General features: G+C 38.6%; 1 protein-coding gene across 1 annotated transcript in view; it reads right to left on the bottom strand.

The window, feature by feature from the left end:
• RSPO1 (R-spondin 1) overlaps window positions 1–18,752 on the bottom strand; it is a 134,982-nt gene extending 116,230 nt beyond the window's left edge. The window contains exon 1 of the mRNA XM_075850533.1: window positions 18,413–18,752. The gene's annotated coding sequence lies outside the window, so the exon portion shown is untranslated. The remainder of the gene's footprint in view (window positions 1–18,412) is intronic.
• Between the last annotated feature and the right edge of the window lie 2,574 nt (window positions 18,753–21,326).

Consider the following 21,326-nt stretch of genomic DNA (forward strand, 5'->3'; position numbering starts at 1 on the left):
GAAATGAGGTGCATGATGCATCTTTGACAGAGGGAACAAATGGTTATATTGCACAATCCTTAATACTTTCCATGAGTTTTATGTAGACATCACCCAGTAAGCTCCAAAGCCTTGTTCTAGGCAATATACAAGGGTGATAGCGGTGGGGTTGAGAACCGCAACACTATCACACAGAAAACCACAGCAAATAAATGCATGTTTTTGGTGGAACTGTTTCATGAAATGTTACCAAGTTTGATTTAATTTAAAAAACACTTTTGTGGTACTGCATGAAAATGTTTTATGTGTTGTTTTAAATTTTTTCCCATTGAATTTAATAAAAATTGGTGAAAAGAAGCCACCCCTAGAGCTACTACCCTGCTGCAGTAGTTAAAGAAGTAGTCCTAAGAAATGTATGGCCTATCTTTAGGATAGGATATCGGTCGGGTCCGACTCCGAGCACCCCCACGATCAGCTATTTTGGAGGGGCCGCAGCGCTCATACAAGCGCTGCTTCCCCTTCATTTCCTTTACTGCCCAGACTGTGAATCACCGACACAGAAGTAGCGGCAGTTCACAGTATTACAGCCTTATCCTACTCCCATTGAAGTGAATACTGTAATACTGTGAACCACCACTACTAGTGGTCAGCAATCCACAGTGTCAGCAGTAAAAGAAATGAAGGAGAAGCAGCGCTCGTACGAGCTCTATGGCCCCTTCAAAACAGCTGATCTGTAGTGGTGCCGGCAATCACAGCCCAACCACTCAGATATTGATGGCCTATCTTGAGAAGAGGCCATCAATTTCTTAGGACTGGACAGCCCCTTTAAAAATTAAAACACTGCTGCAGAAAAACACCCATGCCCTGTATTGACCAGGCCTCATATCATTTTTTTCAATACAATAAATCACCAAAAGCATGTGTGCAATAAATTCCTGCACATTCACATTGACAAATATGAACAATAAAAAAATATTTAGACCTTTTCTAATTATACATACTATATTTTATATTAACAGAGAATTAAATGAGCCCTAACTTTATAGTATACTGTGTTACCATTTGATCCGCTGTTCCCAGGAGCTACTTTGAGGAGGGATTTATCTAGATATTTATGTATATGCATACTGGCTTCTAGGTTCCTATATGAACATATCAAATTTTGAAATAGCTTGGGGGGAATTTATTTATTTTCCTATGCCAGTTTTCTGCATCAAAGATTACAATTTGTACAAAAACTTGAGACTTTTGATGCATTTACATCGCCCAAGGCACATTTCCAAAAAGTGAGTAGTAAAAAGGGCATGGCCTGCCGTGGCCCGATATATTTACCATATTTAACGTTAGAAGGTGGAGTAAATAATAGAAGAAATCTACGCTAGCTCGCAGTGGGCATAGATTTCCCTTTGGGACTTACGGACTGCCATAGATGCGCCTAATTTAATAAGAGGTGTGTGCTTCTTATTAAATTAGACACATCCAACTCCAACTATCTTTATATTAAGACTAGTGTATGAATTGCCAGTCTTAATAAATTTCCTCCCTTGTGCCTATCATATATTGTACTATACATATAAGTCATGATTGTTTGACACATGTAAACTGTAAAATGCAAGTGCATATGTAATTATAGAGGCAAACTCTAAGACAGTAGCAGATAAGAGTGTGGGGAATTAACCCAAGGATCATGGAAAGGTGATGGCACAAAGTCCTCCTGTCCCAGGTGGTTAGGTTTGTGGCGATGGTGTTAAAAAACACCAGAAGAGGCCCAACATTTTTGACTTTGCTACAGATCCCCCTCACCTTTATGTACACCCCTGGTGAAATAATGAATGAAAAAACCAAGAACTGAATAGAATGGTCTAAGAACCTTTACTGCTTCAGCCTGGATCTAGATTTGTACCCATTTAGACCCATTGTATTACTAATATGTTGTACTTGTGATACCCATTCCCTTTTTCACCATTATCTCTTGCTGATCAAACAAAGTTTGTATCTTCACTTTGCCATTTTAAAATTTATCCTTTGTACAACTTACATATTCTACCACAATGACTCAAATCTAGCTCTAAAAATACTGTCGGGTGCTTTCCTTTAGCAGTTGAATGATCTGGAGCTTCATAACTAGTAAACATTATGCCATTGACCCACTCATGCAAAGCAATGAGAGCAAGAAAATCAACACAACTTCTTTTAGCACAGTTTGGTCAGCCGCGTCGAGTTCTCCAAAGCAAGAGTATGAAGCTATAATGCCCTAATAGGACATAACAATATTATTATACAGTATATTAACATATATAACTGTTTAGTCATTGAGCAAAACCAGTCTCTGTTTTTCCTAACGTGAAGCACCACTTATGTGGAACAATAGTGATTGTACTAAGATTTCAGCATGATCTGCGACACTCATTATAATGACCATTCACTGGGCATGAGAAGAGGAGCAATTGGCCTGTTGTTATTCTTTACTCTCTCTCTCTCTTTCTCTCTCTCTCTTTCTCTCTCTCTCTTTCTTGCCATCAACATTGTCAAATTTCTGAAATAAATAGATATTGCAGTATACCTTTGCTGTCCATACGTGGAGCTTCACTTTGAATGGAATTTCAACTTAAAAACCTTTAGGCCAGAACAATACCTAAACTTTTTGTAGTACTACATGACTGATTTTAACTATTGAATGGCAGCAGCAGGCTAGGATTACATGAAACTCAATGTACTCATTTGGATTTCAGCTGTAGCTCAATAGTTAAAATCAATTAAGTAATACTACAAAATGTCTAGGTGTAGCCCTGGCCTTATGACAAATTGATTAGACCGGTAGGGGTCTAACTGCTGAGCTAAAAGGAGGTACTGAGCACAAGGAGGTCCCAATCCCCATTCTCAGAGGTGGCTGCCCATTGAAATGTTATGGTGTGGAAACAGCAGAGGGCACTCACCTGATCTCTTATTTATTTCAATAGAGTGTGCCTTTACATACACGCTCACCTCTCCTTCCGACCAGGAATCCTCATTCTTGGGATAAAGTCAAGGTCCCAATGGTTGGACCCCCACTAATAAGATTTTTTTTGTCATGTTTGATTGACATGACAGGAAAGTATTTAAGTGGAAAACCACACGTTTTATTTCTTTGACTACCTTTTTCATTGTAGACTAAACCTATTCGGTCATTTTTTAGTTTACTATACTGTCCTAGCTCTTTTTGTTAAACCCTATTTTACTTCACTGTTAGATATTCAAAAATGATTTAATGTATAGGGCAACAAAGTCAGGTCAAATTTTACTCCTTAAAGACTGCTTTTAAACAGGGTAAGGAATGCATCTTCTTGCCAGATTAAAATTTCGAAAGAAAACAGGATGACGCTGTAAAATGGTTGCAGTGTGGATTAATATAGCCGGTTTATGTTCAGCAGATGCTTCGTCTGCTTTGTAGAGAGTAATGTTTAGAGGAGACATTGAAATGGCCTTAGCAGATTTTTCTTCCATACAGGAGAGTGTATTTAACTTGTGTAACACTATATATATATAGATAGATAAGGACATCTGTGTCACGTGTAAGCACATATTGGAGTTATATGGAAAATATGACATGCTATTCTTGTCTTTTACAGTAAATCAAGGGGTAAAATTAAAGGCCGTTCACCATTTTATTGACTTTTTGCTGCTGACATCAATTAGGATTTGCACGCATAATGTCTCCCAGACTCTGCTACATATTCCAGGTTGTGTTCATAGTACAGTTCAGTAGAAGAACTTCTAGAGAAGAAGTTAAAGGGTCTAGTAGATTAGTTGGCCCTCTTCTATAATGCTTTTGAGTAGTTTATTAACCGTTTTTGAGTTAATAGTTTAGCTTCTTTAGCAGATATCACTTCTTTGATAAGTAATAAGTGTCCCAGAAAAGTCTGATAGGGTTTGAGATTCTCAATAACAAAACGTTTGTTGGGATTCATAGCATAATGTCTGAAACCTATATTTCATACTTAAGAACAGTTTTGTGTCATTGTTTCTTTTCTTTAAGAATGATTAGACATTATAATCATTTTATCTTAAACTAGTCTCTCACTTGAGGAAAAGCTACTCGTAAAAAAATAAATAGGAAATTCAATGCAAACATAACTGCTGGCTTTCTAAATCACTTTATCTATGTTGATAAAAGAAATGCCTGGTTCACTAGATAGAATAAAACTGTAATACGTTGCCATTGAAGAAATATAAAATTCTTGATTATAATACCATATATTGGTTTGGATACACCTATTAGGACATATGGATGTCACAGAGGGGGATTCCCAGCTCAGAATTTCTCATCTATTACTCAGAGCACAGAGACTCTGCAAAGAATGGCTCCCACTCTGGAGAATTCATTACAACCATAAATTTTAGGGTTGACTATTCATTTAAATGGGCATCATATAAAAGTACAGCAGGGGAAATATGCAGCTTCCCTAGACAAATTAAACATGAGGTGTCATTCTAGCTGCTTAGAGTTGATGAAGTACAGTGGGTGATCATCAAGACTTTAGTTGCTTCTGGTCGGGTCCATAGATTATATAACACATTTTTTATATTGATAATTATTATTTTGGCAATAGATCGCTTTATAATGGATGTGTTTATAGGCTTATTAAGGGTATTCCCAACTGAAATATTTATGGTGTATCAATGGGATATGCCATAAATGTCTAGATGGGGGTCGCTGAACACGGGTCATCCAACTCCTGTCCTGCCTGGTGAGGCAGCCGCTGCATATAAGCAGAAGTTTAATGGATAGGAGCCAGTTTGCTCAGCTAATTCTGTAACTCCTATAGGAATAAATGAAGTGCACTGCACCCACCACCCATCCATTCATTGCCCATATGGAAGCGGCACCCGGCGGCCGCCTCATCAGGTAGTACTAGGGTCAGGTGAGCTTGTTCTGGAGATACAGTAGGTGCGGGTCTCATGAGCTGAGACCCGCATCTATCAGACATTTATGGCGTATCCTGTGGATATTCAATAAATGTTTCAGTAGGGAATACCCATTTAAGTGACAGTACTACTGTAAGGTCCTCAGCCCTCTAGAAGTATCAGTGCTACATATAATAATAATAATAATAATAATAATAATAATAATAATCACTGTATTTATTCATAAATAATTGTTTGCTAGACTATGGAAACATAAGGAATGATAACAGCTCCTTATTAGATAAGCAGGTTAGCCTTACTGCCAAATCTAGAAAACAATGCAACCATAAGCTTAGAATCTACAGAAATCACAGAGTAGGACAATACAAGGACATATATTAATTTCTGGTAATAATCCTAGATTTATAAGACATTATTCCTAGTTTCACCAGGCCTTAAATTACTTCCCTAGTGGTAATCGTTTAGGATTCACATTGTGCCTTCAGCACAAAAATAAAATGATAAAACGCTACATTCATCTACCTATATATTTTTCTCTTCAGACAACTGGCAGAGAAAGATTGATACATTCCCAAAATAGTTTTTTTTTTTACCATATGACTAAGTATGGCAGATCATAGTGATAACATTTGTGTATAAATAATGAAAATGATCAGATCTATCAGATTCAAACGGTATCGGACTGCATACATTTTTTCAGGTTGGATCAATATGATCTTTATGATCATAGTTACATAGTTAGTACGGTTGAAAAAAGACACATGTCCATCAAGTTCAACCAAGGGATGGGAAAAGGGAAGGGAAAAATTTCTACACATTGACATAGGAGCTAATATTTTTTCTTTCTAGGAAATGATCTAAGCCTTTTTTATAGCAATTTACCATCCCTGCTGTGACCAGCTCCTGCGGTAGACTATTCCATAGATTCACAGTTCTCACAGCAAGGAAGGCTTGTCGCCTCTGCAGATTGAACCTTTTTTTCTCCAGATGGAGGGAGTGCCCCTTGTTTTATGAGGAGGTTTTACATGGAACAGGATTTCACCATATTTTTTTGTATGTGCCATTAATATATTTATATAAGTTAATAATGTCCTCCCTTAGTCGTCTTTTCAAGGCTAAATAGGTTTAGTTCTTTTACTCTTTCCTCATAACTTAGATTCTCTTCTTTGTATTTTTTCCAACTCCAGGGCATCCTTTCTATGTACTGGAGCCCAGAACTGAACTGCATATTCTAGATGAGGCCGCACTAATGCTTTGTAAAGTGGTAATATTATATCCCTGTCCCGTGAGTCCATGCCTCTTTTAATACACGACAATATCTTGCTGGCCTTAGAAGCAGCTGATTGACATTGCATACTGTTATTTAGTTTATGATCTACAAGTACATCCAGATCATTCTCAACAAATGACTCTACCAGTATAGCTCCCCCTAGGACATATGATGCATGCAGATTGTTGGTACCCATTTGCATATCTTTACATGTATCTACATGAAACCTCATTTGCCAAGTGTATGCCCAAACACTCAGTGCCTCCAAATCAGTGTGCAATTCATGAACATCTTCCATAGACTGAACAATACTACATAGCTTGGTGTCATCTGCAAAAATAGAAATAGTGCTATTAATCCCATCCTCTATATCATTAATAAATAAGTTGAATAATAGTGGTCCCAGCACGGGACCCTGGGGTACACCACTTATAACCGGTGACCATTCAGAGTAGGAATCATTGACCACAACTCTCTGGATACGGTCCTTGAGCCAATTCTCAATCCAATTACAAACTATACTTTCTAAACCTGTAGTCCATAATTTACCCATTAGCCGTGTATGAGGGACAGTGTCAAATGCCTTTGTAAAGTCCAAAAACACTATATCCTCAACAGCCCCTCTGTCTAGGGTTTTACTCACCTCTTCATAAAAACAAATAAGGTTGGTTTGACAGCTTCTGTCCTTAGTAAAACCGTGCTGGCTGTCGCTCATAATACTATTTTTTCTCACATAATCCTGTATATAGTCCCTCAATAGCCCCTCAAACGTTTTTCCTACGATTGATGTTAAGCTTACTGGTCTATAATTACCCAGGGAAGACCTAGAGATATTTTTGAAAATAGGCACCACATTTGCCCTGCACCAGTAACTTGGCACTATACCAGTCACTAGAGAATCTCTAAATATTATGAAGAGGGGAACAGAAATAACTGAACTAAGCTCTTTAAGAACTCTAGGGTGCAACCCCTCTGGTCCCGGGACCTTGTGAACATTTATTTTATTTAATTTAGCTTGGACCATATCTACATTCAGCCAATTCAGTATATTAATTGATGTATTAACAGCACTCACACCGGTTACATCAGTTGCCCCTTCTTCTGTTGTATATACAGAGCAAAAGACCAACTCCCTGCGACCTAAATTCCCATTACCATTATTTAGGGGTTCTGCATGTTCAGACCTTGGTTTTTTGCATTTACGTACTTGAAGAATTTTGGGGGATTTGTTTTACTATCTGCCTGCCTTTCATTTTGTATTTTTGCTGATTTTATTACTTTTTTGCAGATTTTATTAAAGGGGTTGTTCGAGATAACATAATATTTTAAATAACACCATTAAATCATTTAAGTTAAAAAAATAAATACATTTGTAATATACTTACGTTTCCAGATTCTGCCGTCGGGAACTTGATTGTTGACGTCTCTCTCTGCTCCGGCCCTGCCGCGTTGTTGATCTTGAATTCTTGCCGGGTACACGACACGTCACTTGTGACGTAGTGTATATCGGCTTGTTCTGTTGTAACGCGCATGGGCGGCCCCTGCTGTTATCTCGAGAACAGCAGGGACCGCGAGAACAGCAGTGACAGCGCATACGCGTTACTGCATGTGAAGCACAAGAAGCCGATATACACCACGTGACAAGTGACGTGTCATATACCATCCGAGGTCTCTCTGGTGCGAGACCATGTGATCGGGATACGACACGACAGTGGAGGCGGCTGAAAAGGTGACGTCAGAGCTCAAGTGACCAGAAGGAAGAAGCAGCCACAGCGGAGAACAGAAGCAAGATTGCACAGGTAAGTATATTATGCAATTTTTAATATGTGTAATGTATTTCTAAATGTACTTAAAAAAAAATCTCAGACAACCCCTTTAAGTTTTTTATATTTTACAAGGCTACAGCTGTACCCTCAGATTTGTATTTTTCAAATGCCCTTTTTTGACATATATTGGTTTAATTTTAGTCGTTTATACTTGTTACCTATAGGAATACATTTTGCACTATAGTTATACAAAGTGGATTTTAAAATCTCCCATTTATCATTTGTCTCATTATTTGACACTAGTTCTTCCCAGTCTATATCCTGAATTGCAGCCCTCACCCTGGGGAAATTGGCATTCTTAAAATTAAGTGTTTTGGCCCTCCCAGCCTGTGTTTGTTTTTTACAGTATAGGTAAAATATAACTATATTGTGATCACTGTTACCGAGGTTTTCACGAACATTGACATTCCCAACAAGCTCTGCATTATTAGAAATGAGCAGATCCAACAGAGCTTCACCTCTAGTCGGGTCTTCCACAAACTGGCCCAAAATTTTTTGGTTGAGGAAATTTCTCCCATTCGCAGTTGAAGCCGAACCATGACACCAATTAATATCCCGGTAATTAAAATCTCCCATTATCACTACAGTACCCCCCTCTGCAGCTCACTCCGTCTGTTTATATAGCTGACCTTCCATCTCCTCAGTTATATTCAGGGGGTCTATAAATTAAACCAAAAGTAATTTTTACAGTGTTTACCACTTTTTGTAATTTTACCCACAAGGTTTCAACCTCATCACAATCTTCACCCACTATTGTCTCTTTCACACTCACCTTCATATCACTTCTCACATACAGACATACACCACCGCCTTTCCTATTTGTCCTGTCTTTCCGAAATAGTGTAAAACCCTGTAGATTTACAGCCCGGTCATGAGAAGAGTCTAGCCATGTTTCAGAAACTATATCTATATATTCCTCCAGTACCAAGGCCTCCAGCTCCCCCATTTTGCTTGCTAGACTTCTGGCATTTGTGAACATACACTTTAACTTGCATTTCAAATTATTTGGGCATTTTTATTTTCATTGATGTTTTTTTACAAAAGGATCTCCTTATAGTGTTGTCTAGTCCTCTCCCCACAGTCTATTTTCCCCCCACCAATATAGTCTGACCCCCCTCTAACCTGACTACCTCTTTATTTTCTACATTGACCTCCCTCCTCAGCCCTAGTTTAAATACTTTGCCACCCCAGCTAGAATTCTCTCCTCCAGCAGAGAATACAGTTTGTATCCCAATGAAATGTCAGCCCAGTTCTTTAGGAACCCAAAGCCTTCTCCTCTACACCAAGACTTAAGCCATGCATTTAACCCCCTGAGCTCCCGCTGTCTTTCCTTTGATGCGCATGGCACAGGCAGTATTCCTGAGAATACTACCTTGGATATCCTTCCCTTCCGCTTGCAGCCTAGTTCTTTAAAATTATTCTTAAGGCTCCTCCACCTACCATGTATTCTGTCATTGGTTCCCACATGGACCTCGACAGCTGGATCATCACCAGCCCCTCCTAGTAATTTATCCACCTGTTCCACCACATGCCGATCCCTGGCACCAGGGAGACAACAAACCATTCGGTGGAGGCAGTCTTGGCAACAAATTAATATATCCGTCTTCCTGTTGTAAATGTTTATCATAAGGGATAACCCAACATGGGAAATAGAAAGTATTTTTTTTTGCTACGCTTGGAACAATTTTTCTGCTTTCTATCTTAGCTAAATATCACTGCTTGTTCAACTCAGACCACATTATAAGGACGTCTGTTTATCAGGCACCAGAATCATGGTAGGCACACTAGCCCTATGTGCCCATATAAAGCTATCAGACGAATATGGTCATGCCAATGGAGAAAACAGTGGGTGCCAACGCAAGACTCCTCTGGCACCACTTATCTCAAAGATAAATAGCAACTAAATGAGATGAGAAAAAAAATCGAATTCTTCCTTAATTTCTTTTACAGCATTTTTGGGTTGTTTTCAGTTATTGACATTAATCAGTTTTTGTCTGGCCTTACATAGTTACATAGTTACATAGTTTGTACGGTTGAAAAAAGACACATGTCCATCAAGTTCAACCAAGGGATGGGAAAGGGGAAGTGGGATGGGAAAGGGGAAGTAAAAAATTTCTACACATAGCAGTTAATATTTTTTTGTTCTAGGAAATTATCTAAGCCTTTTTTAAAGCCATCTACTGTCCCTGCTGCGACCAGCTCCTGCGGTAGGCTATTCCATAGATTCACAGTTCTCACAGTAAAGAAGGCTTGTCGCCTCTGCAGGTTGAACCTTTTTTTCTCCAGACGGAGGGAGTGCCCCCTTGTTTTTTGAGGGGGTTTTACATGGAACAGGATTTCACCATATTTTTTGTATGCGCCATTCATATATTTATATAAGTTAATCATGTCCCCCCTTAGTCGTCTTTTCTCAAGGCTAAATAGGTTTAGTTCTTTTAATCTTTCCTCATAACTTAGATTCTCCATGCCCCTTATTAGCTTCGTTGCTCTTCTTTGTATTTTTTCCAACTCCAGGGCATCCTTTCTATGAACTGGAGCCCAGAACTGAACTGCATATTCTAGATGAGGCCGCACTAATGCTTTGTAAAGTGGTAATATTACATCCCTGTCCCGCGAGTCCATGCCTCTTTTGATACACGACAATATTTTGCTGGCCTTTGAAGCAGCTGATTGACACTGCATGCTGAAATTTAGTTTATGATTTACAAGTACACCCAGATCCTTCTCAACAATTGACATAACAGACCCTGTCAAATGTGATAAAAGAGAAAAAAAACTATATTGCATATGCATACTAGTAATTTACTAGCATTGGAAAATAAGGTTCTCATTGAATCCTCTCATAAGCTGCTTCCTGTCTTTTAAGTGTTCATGAAAGAAGTATTACCTGGCAAGAAGACATATGCGATATCCATTTGTAATCCCCACATTAACCTAATAGCTTAGGTCTCTCTTCATCTATGACATCACATGGAAGCGGCCAGGAACGACATTGATTTTTTCTTCTGTCATCATTTGATAAGCAATAATGGGTGGTATCATTTGTTTTGTCGAACCCGATGAACAGTAAACACTTGAGATACTAAACAGTTTTGACATCTGCTTTCCCCATCACAACATAATTACAAACTATATTTACATGTCCTCCGATCATCAGACAGTTATATAAAGTCCAATTATAATAAACACAGGCAGCTTCTTGTCTCCCATCATTTTACTTGTAATATTTAGCAATCATAAAAAAAGAGTAGAACCGACACAATCCTGCAACATGATGCTGATAACACTGTAGAGTTAGGAGACTAACAAAGGTAATTCTACAGTTTTCATCTTTTACTGTACTGTAAAGGTTAAAGGGCAACTTTTTTTTCTTCATTGTCATTATGACTTGTGGAGGAGTGTGAGATTAACTTTTTACTGTGGTCTTTTATTGTGAGATGAATACTTGGTTCAGATCATGCATTGTGTATGTTACTTGCACTACACTAAGTGGTGTACATAGAGGATGGAAACCCTATAGCAAAGATAAAAATGAGGCAGCTTGCAGGTGCTGCTTGATACTACAGTATTACACTTCTAACCAGGGCCGGCTTAGGATAGATGGCACCCCGTGCAAAATTTTCTTTTGACACCCCACCCCATCATAAAAAAAATGCCCCATGAAAAAGTATAATGTCTCCCCACAGTATAATGCCATTTTTAGTGCCCCCCACAGTATAATTCATCCTAAGTGCCCCCACACAGTATAATGCCCCTTTAGTACCCCCACACAGTATAATAATAATAATGATAATAATATAATATTTAATAATATAATATATTATAACCCCTTTAAGGACACAGTATTTTGTCCGCTACATGTGCCCACACAGTATAAAGCCAGCTAAGTGCCCCCTTAGTGTCCCCACACCGTATAATGCCTCCTTAGTGCCCCCCACAGTATAATGTCCCCCCTACCCTCCCCTGGGTGCCCCCTTGTAGATAGTGCCCCCTGTAGATTGTGCCATACAGCCCCCCTGTAAATTCTGCCATACAGCCCCCTGTAGATTCTGCCATACAACCCCCTGTACTGCCATACAGCCCCCACCTCCCCCTTCTAGATAGTGCCATACAGACCCCAACCTCCCCCTTGAGGCCAGTGCCGCTCACCTCCCTCTTGTACATAGTGCCATACAGCCCCCAATCTCCCCTTGTAGACAGTGCCATACAGCCCCCCAACTCCCAGTTGTAGAAAGTGCCATATATACCTCCCCCTTGTAGACAGCACCATACAGTCCCCACCTCCCCTTGTAGACATGTAGACAGCGTTATACTCACCTAGGCCCCGTTCCCGCGACGAACAAGGCTGCTTTACAATGCCAACAGGATCTTTGCGTAAGCCGGCATGATCCAGTGATATCATCATGCTGGTCTGGGCAGGGATCCTGTGCCTGCGCCTGATAGGCTTCAGGTAAATGGCAGAGCAGCGAGATACCTCCCTGCTTTGCCATAGTGTTTTAATAGGACATAGGTACTATTAATTGTGGTGTCGCTACCGCTGTAGCAGACATAGTGGCTGCTGGCGGTGCCACCAGGCATTGGAGGGCCCATCCCGATGGGCGGCACAGGCCCCCTGTGCCCATGCCGCTGGCCCCGTAGCAGCCGCTGTGGCTGCTATAGCGGTAGTTACGTAGAGATCAGGCATAACTACTGCTACACTCTCGGCGTAACTACTGCTTCAGAAACACAAGCAGGAGAATGGAGCCTGCGCTGCGCGCCCTTCCACCTGCTAGAGTGATGCGCCCTGTGCGATGGCGCAGGTCGCACACCACAAAGGCCGGCCCTGCTCCTTACCACCCTCAAGAGGAGGTCCTGCTGCCCCATACCATTTTCAGGACTCCAGTACATTTTCCACTTCTTTGCTTTCTAACATTTGTGGCACCTGTGGACACCTCATCCTAGTGCAGGTTCTCAACATCAATAAAAATGGGGATGAGCCCAACCTGAAATTTGCCCTCTCCCAACAGGGGCTCCCATAGCAGCTGCATGGACCGCCTCTATGGTACTTATGTAGTACCTATCCCCTACTTATCTCCCATTGGGCTATACAAGTGACAACTTTTCTGTCTACCATATTTTCAGTGATGGCTACAGTACAAATAATATCAGATACAAATTTTTAAGCATTCTTCATTTTTGTAACACATTTCAGAGTAAAAAAGTTACAATGTAGTACATTTAAACAACACTATGATTATAGTGTGTGATAATGCAGTGTACATATATGTGTTCTGAAAATTTACCAGTAGAGGGTGACAAGTTTTAGTATAATGCTATATAATGTTATGTATGCAATCTGTATTGCGCATATGTACATTAATGTAATTTTGTGTTTCACATACTGTGTCTATTAGTTCTTCATCACTGCCAGAAAAATATTAAATGGAAGCATGAACATAAAGTTTATGAACCCCTGTTTTGTAGGCAAATACACACTGCTCTATTTGGTCATGTAGGTGATGTAATGCCTTACTGTCTTCTTCAGTCACAGAGCAGGAATCAGTGGGGCTTATTTAATATAACCCTGCTAGTAGAATTTTTTTTATTGGAACACAGAGCAGCCAACTTTTTATTAGCTATCTTTAGTTGGGAATGCCTAAAAAACATTGATGATTTATTAGTTGCTATGGATCACATCACAATAGTCAGAAAATATTTTTGGGAAAAAGTAATGGCTTTTACAACCATATTTAACACTTTTATAGGATAAAAAAACCATGAAGATGAATGCCCCAAATATAATATTAAATAACAGCCAAAAGCCTTGGACAAAAGTGGCGCTATTTTCAGGAAAAAAGCAGACCCTTTTTCTAATCTTGTAAAACCCCTTTAAGATTGTATTCTTTTATCCTTTCAAATAGATTTTATAAAATAAAACCCTAGTTCATTATTATATGCCCTAGTAGGGCAAGTTGAGTTTATAAAAGTGTCTCTGGAGGGATTCTAGATTCTACCAAAAACAAATAACATCTAATGGTTTCAATATTGTGTTACGTCCAATTTTCAGCTCAGATAAAGCGCCTGTAACACAAATGGATTTTGCTGCAGATTACTGGCCAAATCCGAGGCGGGAAATATCCCTACCTCTGAATCCACCTTTGAAAGGCACCAAAAAAAGACACCTAATGCTCATATTTTCTAACGGGTGGTTTAGATATCTATAGTTTGATTAATTGACTAATTTTAAAATGGGAAGTCATATCGATGCCTATAGTTTAAAGTTATTCTTCCCTTGCTGTAATAGAAATTAGATTTTCATTCTCTGACTTCTGGTTGGTCTTGTGGTGAGCTTGAGTTTATACACAGCAGCCAGTCAGAACAAACAGATCTTCAATATGAAGAAGAGTTGACGGGCAAAGCCACATCCCAAGACTGTATTGAGGCAGGATTTGGATTACACGCTACCTTAGACTCCCAAAAGACAATGCAGCTAAGCCGCAATCACTGACTATAGCTGTGCCCTAATGGAGCAAAGCGTAAAACGTAGTCAAGCAGCCAGCATTAGAGAAAAGAAATAGTAGGCAGAAATGAATCATAGATAACACTCTAAGATCAACTGATATACTGTGTTATGTCTAGTGCAGGGGCTGAGGGGGGAGTGCACTGTCCTCATAGGCCCTACACTAGGCTTAACACAGTGTATCAGTTTTTACTGGAGTGTTCCTTTAAAGATTCCAACCGGACAACCACTGTAACAAAGAGTTCTCATATCAACATCAGTGATATCAGAATTGAGGACTTATCAATGTGAAACCCACATAATGTACGTTTCATCTTATCTCTTTTTAAAGTATTACTATGTGCAGGATGAAGACTTTATGAGTAGGCAAGAGAAACTTGGATTAAGATTAGACCTTTTAAGGAGATAGAACGTGTATGTCTTTTGTGATCTATAGAAATGATGCCAAAAGGGAATGAAAGAAACAATATGCTGGCCTGTAACTTCCTTCCTCTTCCAGCAAGTTTGCCTCTGGTATATACATATAGGATTAAAAATTCATCCTGAAGACTATGTCATTAATAAAATTGCGTGTGATGTCATCTTGGCTTCTCCTGTTCAACATCACTAAATAAAATAAGTCCGGGTGGACCATGAGATCAAATGTGTCTTGTTGCAAAGCTAGAACATGTTTCTTTAGTGACACATATACTATTATCAAACAAGGCCATCCAATATAATGTTGGGTTATTAGCTAGGAAAGATTTAATCAGCTCAGTCATCAGAGCTTTGTACGTCTCCTGAAAAGCAAAATATGATACTTTTCACTGTAACACTGCCAGCCCCCCCCCTTATGTAGACTCAAAGCGGCAGCTAAAGAGGTATCAGGTGTTCGCAGATTTGTTAGCTCATAAATGAAAGCCTTTAATCAGTGGGCGTGCCAAGAAGAGAAAGCACGTGTTCCTGGCACAGTAGTCCAAGTTTCAAGCAAGGGTAAAAACGTTACCTCCAGTGAGGAAGCTGAGCTTCTCACAATTGTACGTATGTCATTGACTAGACTTCATGGAGGCATATTTAATCTTGAAATTTGGTGAAATTCAAAGAATTTGACCATCGGATTGCAATATATAATTATTTTTGAGTAGTTCAAAGTTTTATGCTGATTTTAATATTTTTATTTGCAATTTTGTGGTGTGACTTTTTTTATAAATCTAAAGTTATTTTAGATATTTGTACGTTTTTATTACTGATAACGAGGATGAATGTTAATACTGCCTTATTAAACAGCTCTATATACCTCATGTAGTGGAGTATTATATGTATTTTAAATAAACAATATACAGGATGTTGAAATTTGGATCTTTGGGGCATCTACAGAATATGCCCACTGATCTTTATACTGCAAATGCCTATACGGAATGTTATGGGGACAGCTGGAAGTGAATATATACTGCCCATTTTGCTGCAGTAGCAGACCCTAGTATCTATGCTCAAGGTCTGATTTTTCACATACAATAAATTACAAAAATGAAACATAAGTGTAGAACATCTTTCTTTACCTTGACACCCGTTAACCTGTAATTAATGCATTAGTGTTTATTTAGAATCCCCTTGTACCTTGTATGTATCAGTCTTCATCTAGAACTTGAACTGTATTCACCAGTCTTCATCTAGTACCCCTTCTTCTATATATGCTTCCGTCTTCATCTATAACTTCCTTGTAATGTATATGTAGCAGTCTTCAGCTAGAATCTCCTTGTAGTATGCTTCAGTCTTCCTATAGAACCTCCTTGTATTTTATATGCACCAGTCTTAATCTAGAAGCCCTTTGGTAGTATATATGTTGCAGTCTTTATCTAGAACTTCCTTGTAATCTATATACAGCTTTCTTAATTTAGAACCTACTTGTAGTATGTGTGAAACACAAAAAAGGACATATATTTGCTTTAAAAAATAGATCACAGAAAAGGGCCCTCCATGTAGCATTGTGGCTTGTCTGCATCCTGCTGGTGATTGAACCTGCCCTTGTATCAGTAAGTATTGTAGAATGTATATTTTCGTTCTTCCTATGGAGCCTCCTTGTATTGTATATGCACCAGTCTTCATCTAGAACCTCCTTCTACTATGTATGCTTCAATCTTTGTCTAGAACTTCCATGTACTGTATATGCACCTGTCTTCATCTAGAACACCATTATACTATGTATGTGTCAGTCTTTGCCTAGAACCGCCATGTATTGTATATGCACCAGTCTTCATCTAGAACCTCCTTCTACTATGTATGCTTCAATCTTTGCCTAGAACCTCCATGTACTGTATATGCACCTGTTTTCATCTAGAACACCATTATACTATGTATGTGTCAGTCTTTGTCTAGAACCTCCATGTATTGTATATGCACCAGTCTTCATTTAGAACCTCCTTCTACTATGTATGCTTCAATCTTTGCCTATAACCTCCATGTACTGTTTATGCACCTGTATTCATCTAGAACACCATTATACTATGTATGCTTAAATCTTTGTCTAGGCCTCCATGTATTATATATGCAACAGTCTTCATCTAGAACCTCCTTGTGATATGTACGCTTAAATCTTGGTCTAGAACGACCATAAACTGTCCATGTATGAGTCTTCATCTGGAACCCTTTTAACTTGCGTTGCACATGCATCAGTCATCTATAAGCCATTTACCATATACTGTATATGCTTTAATCTTCCTCTAAAACTCCCTTTGTACTGTATATACATCAGAATTCTTCTAGAACTGCCTTGTACTGTATATGCTTCAGCCTCCCTTCCCATTTAAACCCATAGGATTTTATACTGCTTTCTGAAAAGATATTCTTATAGCCTTATAGTCTTGACTTTTTGGATTGTCACCTTTAATACATTATATTTTTGCATAAAGAATCTAATTCTTTTACCGATTCCAGAATTGGTCAATGGCTCGAAAAAAAAACAATCAAAACTTTTTATAGAGTAAAGCAAAATAGGTCAGAAGAGACTCATTGCTTAAAGATGGCAAAATGTCAGGAAACTCGCGCAAGTGTTGTAGTAGATTTTTTTTTCCAATCTTAACAACGCCCTCTTTCTCTGTTCTCCATTGTTGAGTAACTAACTAAGACCTAGATTTGTCTGTTTTAAATTAAAAAGGAATTGTAAATTTGACCTTGCAGAAGCTACTTTTTCTAAACACATGCACATTACAGAGCAGACCTCACGTTCTCTGTTCCGTGATCCAAATCATGCAAAAAGAAAACTCTCAAAAACATACTTTTATTTTAATCACGCCAACGAACGTTAGCGTCCAAATCTGATAACTAAAGGATCTTCTTGGCACTGAGCCTGTTAAGCAATGCGAAGAGCAAAAACAAAAAATAGTTTCAGAAAATCTTTTTTTTTTTTTTTTTGCCATTACAGCCTTGACTTCAACACCAATATTTGAACTGAAGTAGCAGAGATGAGTTGTTCTGTCAGCTCAGCTCATGGTGATATCACAATGTCTTATCTTTGGTTTACCATACTGTAGGACTGCAGATAAGCCTACTAAATTTACTTAACTCAAAGAGTCATCGTGAAGCACAAACATTGCAGCTCTAAAGAGTTAAATAACAAATTCAGCTCTACTACATCTATAAGTGACACCGAATTCTGCACGCTAGTTTCGAAAAGTGCTTTTCAGTAAATCAATGCCTTCTGACAATTAAAGATGTCTGTTTCTCCAGCTAAACTAGATTGTTTGCTTTTTGGAATCAGGATATAATATATCATTGTACATATACATTTACGCCTATACAAACAGAAGGATACAAATGATTTTCACTGTTCCTATTTGTGGATTCAGGGATTTGTCTTTTATCATGAAAGCTTTTTAAGGGAAAAAATATATTTACAGTATCAATACAACAATTTAACACGAAAACTTCAAATTCTTCAAATTCTAAAAACCTTACCTTCAATATAAATTCCACTTGACTAAGAATATGGATGTGTTTGTTAAGCAATCCTTTTCTTCCAGAAAATCTCCCCAAAAAAAACAAAGAAAAGGAATAAAAGTCTCCAGAAATGTGGATTTGATTCTTTGATTTGATAAAGAATTGAATGCAATGCTAAATCTCAGCTCTCATAAGACAGCTAGGGATAACTCCAACTGGATTTCAGAGAGGAGAGAGAGAGAGAGAGAGGGGTCTGGTTGTGTCTGCATTGTAGTCCATCAGCAAAACCAAGTGTTCAAGCAGTGAAAAGACCCAGCGTGTTTGCTCTCTGGCTCCATCCACTTTCATGCAGTCGACTCTCACTTTCCCTCTCACTTTTTTAAATGACCAAAGCATCCAGTTTTTCCCTCTAACTTAAGCCAGATATCTGTTGCATACAAGTGCCACCTCCTCTAAGGATTGACAGAGAATTTAACTCATTGCTTCTCAGGTTTACATCAGGAACCAATGAGGAAAAAAAGTAAGAACCGGTATGCAGGTGCTTAACTTTAAAGGGGTTCTATATATTTTTTCATACTAAACACTGTTCCTGAATTTGGTGACCTAGTGTGACCTTTGGGGACGGTGGCTGCAGGAGGTGGGACTGTATTTATTTACTTATGTACGTCCGCATAGCAATCTATAGTCCGGGACATGTTTAGATGAAATGATGAACCCACACAATTTAAGCATGCGCAAATAAGAATTAAAAAACTCTGGCCCAAAATGGAGCTAAACCTAAAGCTAAAAGCTGTAGTCAATGTTTTGCTATATCTAGAAACCTCTTTTGGGTAGTTTGAACCCCAACTGGATTTAAGATACTCCTCTTCGCAGGTAGCAGGGGGTCGAAGAGCCTTATGCATAACCTCTTGTGCCCCCTCGGGGGCATCTTTCAGTAGGCTGTGCATGTGTTTATTCTTGTCTGTGATGATAAGCATCCAGGAGCCATTGTGGCCAAGAACAACCTCCATGCTGCTTCTAGATATATACATAGTTGGGGATATTTTATAGCGCTTCATTTTAAAAAGGTTCTCAAGCAAAGTTTTTATCAAAATATGGTTAACACAGCAGTAACAAATAGAAAAATGAGTGGTTTCATTTTTAAGCTTAACCTTTGTAATCCGAGACGGACCGGTTTCTATAGAGGTCCTGCTACACAACCCTATTGTAACGGCTGTCAAACATGACTGGGTTGGCTGTCAGCATAGAAGAGGGAAAGAAGCTTGGCAGCAGTGAAGCCAAGGAATTCCTCATATCAGACTACGTTATTAATTAGATTTTTTTTTTTCTAAAAAATGAATTATGTGCGTATTTCCAAATAGCAAATAAAGTTGTGATAAAGTCTAGAAAAGTTAGATTTTTCTTGCAGGCAGTGGAAAACTTTAGAGGATCTGAATATGAAATGTATAATACTGTTACATTTATTCGACATAATCTGGATTCTGGATTATAGATGATGGTGGAATTCGGAATATAACTCTTTACTTACCAGCGAGCCTGTTTACTGTGTTGCTGACAAGAGCTCTGCCTCAGCAACATGACATCACTCAGAGTAGAAGGGGCTCTGTGTAACATATCGCTTTATGTGTAGAATGCAAGCATTTACAGAAACCACATGCAAGTCATTGTTCTCATTCACGGTGACATGTCCTGTCTGGCAGGGTATAAACACACAATTCACTGAGCATTGTATACAAACAGATCACACTCTGGAATTTAAAGGGAATATTTCAGAATTGGAATGCATTGATAATGGATGAAGAAAAGAGAAAAAATACTTTTCTGCTTTAGCCTATAATGGGACTTTAAGTTTAATTTTTAATACATTAATCCTACAAAAATAAGGTATTAACACGCAAATTTATAACAAGATAAATCCTTTATTAGTACGTTACATGAAAGAAATTATCATTATCATCAAAAAAAACATGCTACACATATAATAGAGTGGAAAGGGAACTGGTACTGCAAATATATGACTAGAGTAGAAATATACCTAAAGTGCATATATTCTTTGGCCTCATTGAAACAGCGCCAGAGTATTAACTTAAAATAAGTAGTAAAAGGTAACAAGTAAAAATAAAGGGGAGATATCGTACCCCTAAGGGTCAACGATATACCCCTTGAAAAAGCGACAGGGAAACGGGTGGGCGCGGTCAGACTGGTCTGTATCAGCTATTTGTTTTTCACTATGTGCTTCAATTATGGTGTACTTTTATGCCATCTATAACTTCCTAGGGGGACTATATATGCCCTTTATTATTACTTGTTACCTTTTACAATTATCATTAGGTCTATGGGCACGATAACAATCGTTATGGAGAGAGGCCACAGTCTTGTCAAAACTGGTTTATGTCGTTTTTGACTGGGCTTATCCATTAATATCTGCCATTGATCACCGGCGTTGTCTGAAGATACAGGTTTATAAAGAGCTTTTCTAGACTATTTGAAATCAGATACATATAACATGAGTGTAAAGGTTGGCTTCCATATTTAGTGGGTGTTAACTTGGTGAAAATTATATTGACACTGTATCATGTCAGTCACCTGCAAACATTGTCACTGCCATTATACGGCTGTGACATGATACTAGGGCTGTTTTCCTGCTCTGTCATTTATGTAGAGGACTTTATTGCATGAAGCTGAGGGGATTTCACGTACCTGGACTAATCACATTCCCTCCTGCTTGTTACAATTCCCATGTGACACCTATGTTCTGAAATGGTGTGCAATAAAAATACGTTTAATTCTCTCCTTCCCCTTCTCCTAATAAACACATGATAATGAGAATTAGCACAATCCAGACCTACTGTCATTAACACCTTGACATAATGCCTGTAGGCCACGGAGAAATGACACTACAGCAGATTGCTGTGAGAAAATCAGATACCAC

This window comes from Rhinoderma darwinii, chromosome 2 (assembly GCF_050947455.1).
Source record: "Rhinoderma darwinii isolate aRhiDar2 chromosome 2, aRhiDar2.hap1, whole genome shotgun sequence".
NCBI lineage: Eukaryota > Metazoa > Chordata > Amphibia > Anura > Rhinodermatidae > Rhinoderma > Rhinoderma darwinii.